We start from the raw sequence: 8,946 nt of genomic DNA on the forward strand, positions 1-8,946 counted from the left end.
TTTTTTATTGCTTGCGTCTTACTTAGGTTTCTCGATCTGTTTTGTGAGATGCTAAGTATCGGTGTTTCTCGATCTGTTTTGTGAGACGCTAAGTATCGGTGTTTCTCGATCTGTTTTGTGAGACGCTAAGTATCGGTGTTAGAAGTGTCAGGATATATTGATTATGCACCTTTCTCTTGAGGGGGAGTCGCAGGTTGCTATTCATGATATTACCGTTTACCGCTTATTAGGTATCAGGCCCCTCACCGCCGGTAGCGCAGCACTCCGAAGGACATGTTTACAAAAAGCGCTCAATCTCATTCCTTTGCTTTTTCTGACTCATCTTTCATGGTTGTCTTGCACTAATTGTTTGTCCCAGATATGTATTTTCCTCGACTCTCAAGTGTTTTGTTCCCGATCTTTATTAGCTGACCTGCCAACCGGATTTTAACCTTGCATTCGTTTTCTTCATGTTCATCTCTAGACATAATTTTGAGACTGTGTGTGGAGTTCTTCGTAATTCTTACTTACTTACTTAATAAGATTGTCATCTGCAAATCAAATGTTTTTTATTAAGATATTCATGGTCTTCCCTCATTCCAATGTTATTTTACTTCATTTTCTAACCATGAATAATTTTGGAGGTGTTGCGTCACCTTGCCTAACACCTTTCTTAATTTGAATCTTTGCATTTCTTGTGCAGTGTAATACCTGCCATGTTATTATTCTATATTATTTTCCGTCTTATACGCCCTGCCCCCTGAGTCCTTGTATGACGGCAGAGGTTCCAAGTGAGCCAAATATTTTTTCTCAAATTTTTTACTCAAAACTTCACTGACAAATAAGAAACAAGCACACACACACACACACACACACACACACACACACACACACACACACACACACACACACACACACACACACACACACACACACACACACACACACACACACACACACACATACATACACAGATACAGCCACGCACAGGAAGAGCTGTTATGTTGCAAACTGTTAAAACTTTGGACAATAGGCAATAAACTTAGGAATCTATATAAAGGTCGAGAAAATTTTATCAGTTTGTTACATCCTGCTTCCGTCAGCGCGCGCATGTGTGTGTTACCCTCGTGTGTGTCTGTATGAGTATTACATGTATGTGTTTTCTTCCATCTGTTTTATATTCTTTTCATTTCCTTCTGACTTTTTTTCATTTTTTGTTTTATTTATTCATATATTAATCGGTGTCCATAATTTTTTCATGCCTTCAAGTATTTACCTTTCTGATCCAGTGTTATCTGCATATGTTTATTTGTTTATACATTCATGTTTATTTAAATGCTTGTCATATTTTATGTATCTTTTAATCTAAATGTTTACTCATCTTTATATATTCTGCACTTTATTGGTAATTTTTTCTCTGTTATTACTTGCTTTGTTTTACCAAGATCCAATCCACTAAAGTTAATTATTATTTCATAGCTTGGTTGTTTTCAGCTCGTTTCATAAAGCGTCACTCGAAAATAGACATATCGTATGAGAATATCACATATTATAGGGGTCTTTTTTCTTCTTTAAGATGTTGTTAAAATAGGTTCGTCGCACCCACAGTCTAAGTCTAAAACTGTGGTCGCACACTGATATATGGACCGTAATCCTTGCTTTTATCCTTGGAAAACATTACCCAATCAACTTGATTCGCGTAAAGGACTATTTGAACGACCTTAAATAGAACCGTTTCATAATGCAGGAATGTTGTTCTTTTATTCTAGCTGCCGTGTGAAACTATTGATCGGCTGACTTCACTTACAAACTTTTCAGGATAGAAAGGCTCATGTCACCCATATATTATTGCCTTTCTGGGCCTTTACCTCTCGTCAGAGCTATTATAGATTGTTTGGTCAACATTGCAATATTATGATGAGTAATCTGTCCTCTTTAAGAGAAAAATGTGCTATCAGTGTTTTCTGCTAGTTTTAATAATATATGGCTAAGAAACTTTGCCCGTCACTAATGATCCAGAGAGAATGCTAGGAAGTGCGCAGAGAGGAATGGCGAGAGAGAAATGCTGGGAAGATTGGAATCGAGCATCAAGGAACAGGAACAAAATTTGACGATATTCTTATGATAAAGAATAAGAGGTAGACTTTGGCAGGTCATATCATGCGTAGAACTGATCACAGGTTTGTATCCAAAGTAAAAGAATGGAAACTCAGAAAGCGTAGATACTTGGGCAGACAGAAAACCAGGTGGAGAGATCAAGTTAAAGTTCACTTGAGCAGGACTGAGTGCATTAACGTCAAACTGAGAATGGGATCCGTTTGAAAAAGCCTTTTGTTATGAGTGGTGAGTGGCTGCTGATATTAATGGTGATAATTATGATGATGGCGCTGATGGGACGGGGCCAGGCAGTAGCTAAGTCAAGCGACGGAGGCACATAACACCTGCTCGTGGCCGCTGATTGGGGAGGCTTGGATCCCATTGCCTTTCGTCCCACGAGATGTTTGCCACTGCATATTTTTATTAGCAATTGCATGGTAACGAGCTTTCGCTTACTCAAGATAAAATAAATAGGCCCTGTGCAGCGTTGATATGTAAATGTGGCTAATTAACACCGTAGAGTTTTTCCGCGTTCTCGAGTCTCGATAATCATTCCACGGATATTCTCTTGGAAACGTTTTTTTGTGTGTGTTATGGTGTTTGGTTGATCATACCTTCCACATATACAAAGAAACATAGTGCTCTTTTTTTTTGCACCAAGGGAGGCACCTCAAGGGCAAAAAACAAGAAAGCAATACAAAAAGGAGGAAGAGAAAGAAAGAAGAACTGTTCCGATGAAAGAAAACAGAATAAAGAGGCCAAAGAGAGGTCAGTTTCGGGAGGAGAGGTGTCTTGATACTCTTTCTTTTTTTTTTCTTTCAATGTTGCTTATGGACAAAAAGCGATTTCGTGTACGGTAGGAGTCGCCATCCACAGCGTACATGCAAGGTGACGGGGAGCTGCAGAGTGCGTGTGTCTTGTTGCAGCAGTTCAGTGGTTGCAGATTTTTAAAAGGCAAGCTATTTTGGGGTAATCGGATATGGAAGAAATTTTACCCACAGGAAGAGAAAAGGAAGGCTCAGGTCTGATAATAATTAAATCCTCCACGAATTGAGAACTTCTGAGTATTACAAATGTTTTATACACCGAAAAGACCAAAGCGAACAGTACGAAACATGCACACACACACACACACAAACACACACACACACACACACACACACACACTATCGTCAAATATTCGCGACCTTGACTTTCTTGGTCGGCGTGAGGAGGTGAATCAAGGCTCGGCTCACCGCCTCCCGCCGCCTACGAGCTTAAGGGCGGCGACAGTGAGTGGTGGCTTTAGGCTAGCGTAATATTGCAGAGGAGGAGGAGGAGGAGGAGGAGAAGAAGAAGAAGAAGAAGAAGAAGAAGAAGAAGAAGAAGAAGAAGAAGAAGAAGAAGAAGATGATGATGATGATGAAGGAAAAACGGAAAAAGAAGAAAAAGAGAAAGAAAAGGAATAGGAAAAAAGAAGAAGAAAAAGAAGATGAAGAAGAAAAAGAAAAAAAAGGAAAAAGAAAAAAGAGAAAGAAAAGAAACATGAAAAAAGAAGAAGAAAAGAAGAAGAAGAAGAGAAGGAGGAGGAGGAGGAGGAGGAGGAGGAGGAGGAGGTATTGGTACAAACATTGAAGGAAAATGTGACGTTTTAGAATCATCAGCACATTAACATCATCACCATTTAATACCGTATGGGACGTGATTGCTTTCTTCTGTGTTGTATGTATTACCATCATCATTACCACTATTGTTGGTTTTGCTCTTATTATGAATGATTATTGTTTTATTTATATGCTGTTCAGTTGTTATTATTATTAGTAGTAGTATTGTTATTATGATTATGATTATTATTACTACTATTTTTTATTGTTATTATTATTATTGTTATTGTTGTTGTTATATTTTCATTATGTTATTCATAGTTTTTTAATATGTTACTCCTTTTGAATGTTGGTTATATGAGTGAAACTAAACACGTCTTTCTAAACCTTCACATTCTTTTCAGCATCATCATCGTTATCGTCATCATCAGCAACATATGATGATTTTTTCTTGATATTTCTTTTCATTATTTTATGTATTTTTTTTTCTTATGTAGTGTGCACGTCCACCTGCTTACTGCTCCTCAGCCTCCACGCGCGTGTTTTTGGATCGCTGGGGGGGAGGGGGGGGGGGGAATGGAGGATCGGAGAAGCGTGCATCCCCTCTTTTCTCCCTCCCGAGATATAGGTTAAGGAGGGGGTCGCAGGTCACCCGGGCCGAGGCTCATTATCCACTGGCTCTTCTCGACTTTCCTTCGATCGGCAATTTATTTCATTGAGTGGATGATGGCCAGCAGGTCCATTTACCGGCCGCCGCCACACGTGTCCGTCGCAACCTCAGTCCCTCTGATCCTCCATCTCTGCACGCGCCGCCCTGGCCACCTGCACTGTCCTCTGCCGTCTCCTTCGCCCTCACCGAACTGCTTATCTCTATTTATACTTTGCGAGTTCTTGCTTCATCAGGATGTTTTCCACCGCCGTATTCATTCTTTGAGCCTCCTCAGAGTGTCTTACTCCTGCCACGCACATACTCTCGCTCGGATGCATTTTTAATAGGGATCTTGCTTATTTCCAGTTCCTTTTTTCCCCCGATATGTACCTTTCTTAGGTTTCCCTTTAGGACGTCTTCCTCTCCTTCATGACTCTCACCTACTTTCGTCCTCACGCAGATCCTTCAGCTTACTCACCACACGCTCCCGTCAAAAATTTCCACTCTTGGTCCTCTCGCTCACCACCATTTTCTCTACAGTTTATTTTCGTCTAGTTTCATTTATTCGCCCTTCTCTTCCCAAGCGTGTTTCCTTCCCTCATTTTATATCTTATTAATCCTACATCTAGTCCATTCCCCTTCCCCTTCTCGTTCCACCCTCCCTCTCTCTCTATGGCTGCATCTTCCATTCCATTCTACTGTCCTACTGCTCGACTTCTTTTTCATTATAGGTCCATTAACACGTTCCACCCTTCGGACTCTGTTTCCTCCTGATTACCTTTATTTTGGCCTTTGCATTAAGAAGAGCTTTGGATATCCAGGGAGGCGTCGGTGTGAGGGCAACGACTCCAAGATATTTTATGCGTCGTTCCCAGGTCGCGATCTGTCCAATTTTTGATGGACGATAAAGGATCCAGTTCCACGTGACTCCTCCTCCTCTATCTTTTACTCCTCCTCCTCCTCCTCTTGTTCCACCTCCGCCCCCGCCTCATTCTCTTCCTCCTTCTCTTCCCCCTCCATCCAGTCTTGGGGAGCAAATTTCAAGTAACCGCTGGCTCTTGCTAGTTTCAGGGTAAGCTCGTGTCATGAATAATGGTCCCCAGCGGCTGCGATACAGTTGCGTCTGGTGCAGAGTCATCGACCTTCTGGAGAGGTAACTGTGGCCGAAGTTTCCCTGATGTTAGCTGTTGTCCATCGTTCCTGAGATTGGTTGGTTACTCTATTGATTAAGTGGATCATGTCACTTACTTGAACGCTTTCTCTTACAACTTGATGAGGTCATGCTACTTACTTCTGGGTCAGTGTTGCTCATGGTGCGATGTTCTAGTTTGTATTTTTAGGTCACGAATAAAATTAAAATGTAAATTGTATCTGTGGTTATGCTGACTTAGTTTCTGCTATGGGACTCTAAGTTTAAGGTAAAAGACGCTGTGATATTAAACCCTCTAATAATGCCGCTCGGAGCTATACTAAAACTTTAATTGGAGAGTGGGCGGGCTTGTGTGTGTGTGTGTGTGTGTGTGTGTGTGTGTGTGTGTTTCTCAGAGGTGTTCGGCGTAGGCTACATATGTTTTCGGAGCCTCACCATGCTACCTGTTTTCTATATAGTAAACAAACAAAACAAAACAAAAATAACTTAAATTTGATGACATGGAGGTGATGATATGATCCTAGCATTGTTCGGTAAATAGACATGGTTGAGTCGACTTTCCGGATTATGCAATTAGTGAGAGGGAGGCCAACTACGCAGCCTTAGGGGGAATAAAGCGCATCTGGAAACTTGAGGCGGCTCTCCGGAAATTTCCAGGAAACTGTAATATTTCGAAATCTCCGAGAACTCGCGAGGCAGCTTGTCCAATTCCCGGATCTGTTTTTCCCTCTTGCAGAGACTAAGGCGCAAAATATTTCCCGGGAGAGAGAGAGAGAGAGAGAGAGAGAGAGAGAGAGAGAGAGAGAGAGAGAGAGAGAGAGAGAGAGAGAGAGAGAGAGAGAGAGAGAGAGAGAGAGGAGGGAATGAATGAAGGATGGAGGGGAAGAAAGAAACAAAAATGAAGGAAGTAAGGAAAGAAACAAAAAGATACAGGAAGACAAAAAGGAGAGAGAGAGAGAGAGAGAGAGAGAGAGAGAGAGAGAGAGAGAGAGAGAGAGAGAGAGAGAGAGAGAGAGAGAGAGAGAGAGAGAGAGAGAGAGAGAGAGAGAGAGAGAGAGAGAGAGAGAGAGAGAGAGAGAGAATTCCACACTCATCATTCCTGTCGTCAATTCGAACCTGTGTTTTGATGTTTATTCTTTTCACCATCATCGAAAGCTCGTTGGTCACTGCGGGCTAATGAGGGAAATTAAAAGCTAAATATGGCACTTCAAAGTATAGGCTCATGTGCTGACGTCACTGCTTATGATAAATAGGAGAGACCGTCGCCGCTTACAGACACCTCACACCGTGCAAATATCCCTCCTAACGAAGAGTCTGGTTCTGGCACCTGAGTTTTACCTGTGCGAGACCAGCGAAAACTTGATATGCCATTTTAAGATGACCTGATTCTATTTTTGATGTCGTGGAATATCAGCTTCGTATTGGAACAAGTATTTGGACCAGTATTCTTCGGAAATCAAAAAAAATATGTTGTGTTGAGATAATACGGATTTTCGATGTCCTAATTTTTTTTTCGATGTCGTGGAATATGAACTTTGTATTGGAACTTTGATAATGATATAAATATTCTTCGTTAATGAAAGGAAATATGATATCTCAGTGATGACTTGGTTTTATTTTAGATATCGTGAAGTATTAAATTTGTATTGGAACTTTGATAATGATATAAATATTCTTCGTTAATGAAAGGAAATATGGTATCTCAGTGATGACTTGGTTTTATTTTAGATATCATGAAGTATTGAATTTGTATTGGAACTTTGAGAATGGTATAAATATTCTTCGCCAATCAAAAGAAAGTGTAGTGTTTTGATACTATTGTTCTAAGATGACCTGATTTTATTTTATATGTCGTGGCGTATTAACGTTGGATTGGAACTCTGGTGATTGTACGAGTATTCTTCGGTGATCTAAAGAAAATGTAGTGGCTAGATAATATTGCTCGAGTGAAAATGGGTAGAATATTCTGGAAAGCATCGTTGCAGAAAAATCTTCGGTGAAAAATAAAGATTAGCAAAGTGATCTAACTATATATACGAAAAATCAGAAGCTTCCTCATAAATTTTCTATTGCAGCTATAAAAGTGAAGGAGGGGTCATTTGACGCACTGCAATAATCTCTTACGTAAATGTTCTTAAAACGACCCTAATCTTTACCTAATGACTGTTTTTTTTCGTCCTTATTCAACTCGGGTTTCGCTCTTTGACGCGGCTCATTTATCCTCCTTTTCAGAGTTATATAAAACAGCAAAGGAGTTTTAGTGTTTTTTCTGATCTGGTTCAATTTACATCATATTGAAATTTTGTCCTGATGTTCATTTTATTTCTATTCTTAGCTTTGATTTTCATGTGGCTGTCGGCTACGTGGGAGGGAAAGATTCAAGCGGCTGCCTCCTCCACGCCTCCCTCCTCCCCGGGAAACTCATTTAATTTATATGTCTTTCTAAATTAATATTCTTGACACCATTCCTCGACTTTAATTTTTTTTCTGGTTTGAGCGAGTGTGTATATTTTCATCCCTTGGTCTTTGCGTTGGCCCATTTTCGGCTTAGTTACTTGGTTAGTCAGTAGCAAAAACAGATTAAGGTCTTTTTATCAACACTTACATTTTTCGTAGCATTTGCTCTATGAAGAAGGTGATGTAAGGTCAAACATTCATAGAGGGTTGAGAGGACAGGTTAGAGGAAGAGTTAGAGGGAGTAGAAATGCAGGCGATGGATAGACAGGTGAGTATTCTGACAATAGTAAAGAAAACAGGTAGAAGAACAGTTAGATTAAGAAAAGACAGTTGATGACTAGGTAGGGAAGCATGTTATCTATTATGGGAGCGGCGAGTAGCGGGCATTTTTTTGTACTCTTTTTGTTGCCCTTGAGCTGTGTCCTTTGATGTAAAAAAAAAATGTTAATGCAAGTAAGAACTGCAGCCAATGGTTAGACAGAGAAGTATTGAAACGAGTAAAGAAAGCAGGTGAAAGGACAGTCAGAGGAAGGATAGGCAACGCATGATCAGGAAGGGAGGGGTATTAGCAAGCAGACTAAGACGTAGATATTTAATAATTGTATGTGTGGGTTATATAAACAGCGGTGATGGCAGTGACACCAGCTCGAAACACAGGCAACAGTACCCGCAACAGTGCAGTGGACGGCGAGGCACGGCCGTACTCTAAGGCGCTATCATCTCTCAAAGCCTATTAATATTTCCAGAGTCCACAAAGGTGATTAGTCGGGATCTCATGAGTGCTTTTGACGTACTACATGGTGCAGAAGCCTTGTCAGACTATCACGAAGCTCATAAAACTACCCACAACCTCTATCAAACCTTATCAAATGTGGATGCCTTAGCGATGAAGTTTTTGAGAATATCGACCCAGGGTTTGATGTAGGCAGGCATGCAGGAAGGTAGCAACAGGTCGTAAGTGGGCTGTCGTACGGGAGGCGGCGCGAGGAGGCATCGAGGCGTGACGAAATCAGGGTAATAACAATAACTTT

This window comes from Eriocheir sinensis, chromosome 10 (genome assembly GCF_024679095.1).
Source record: "Eriocheir sinensis breed Jianghai 21 chromosome 10, ASM2467909v1, whole genome shotgun sequence".
NCBI classification, from domain to species: Eukaryota; Metazoa; Arthropoda; class Malacostraca; order Decapoda; family Varunidae; genus Eriocheir; species Eriocheir sinensis.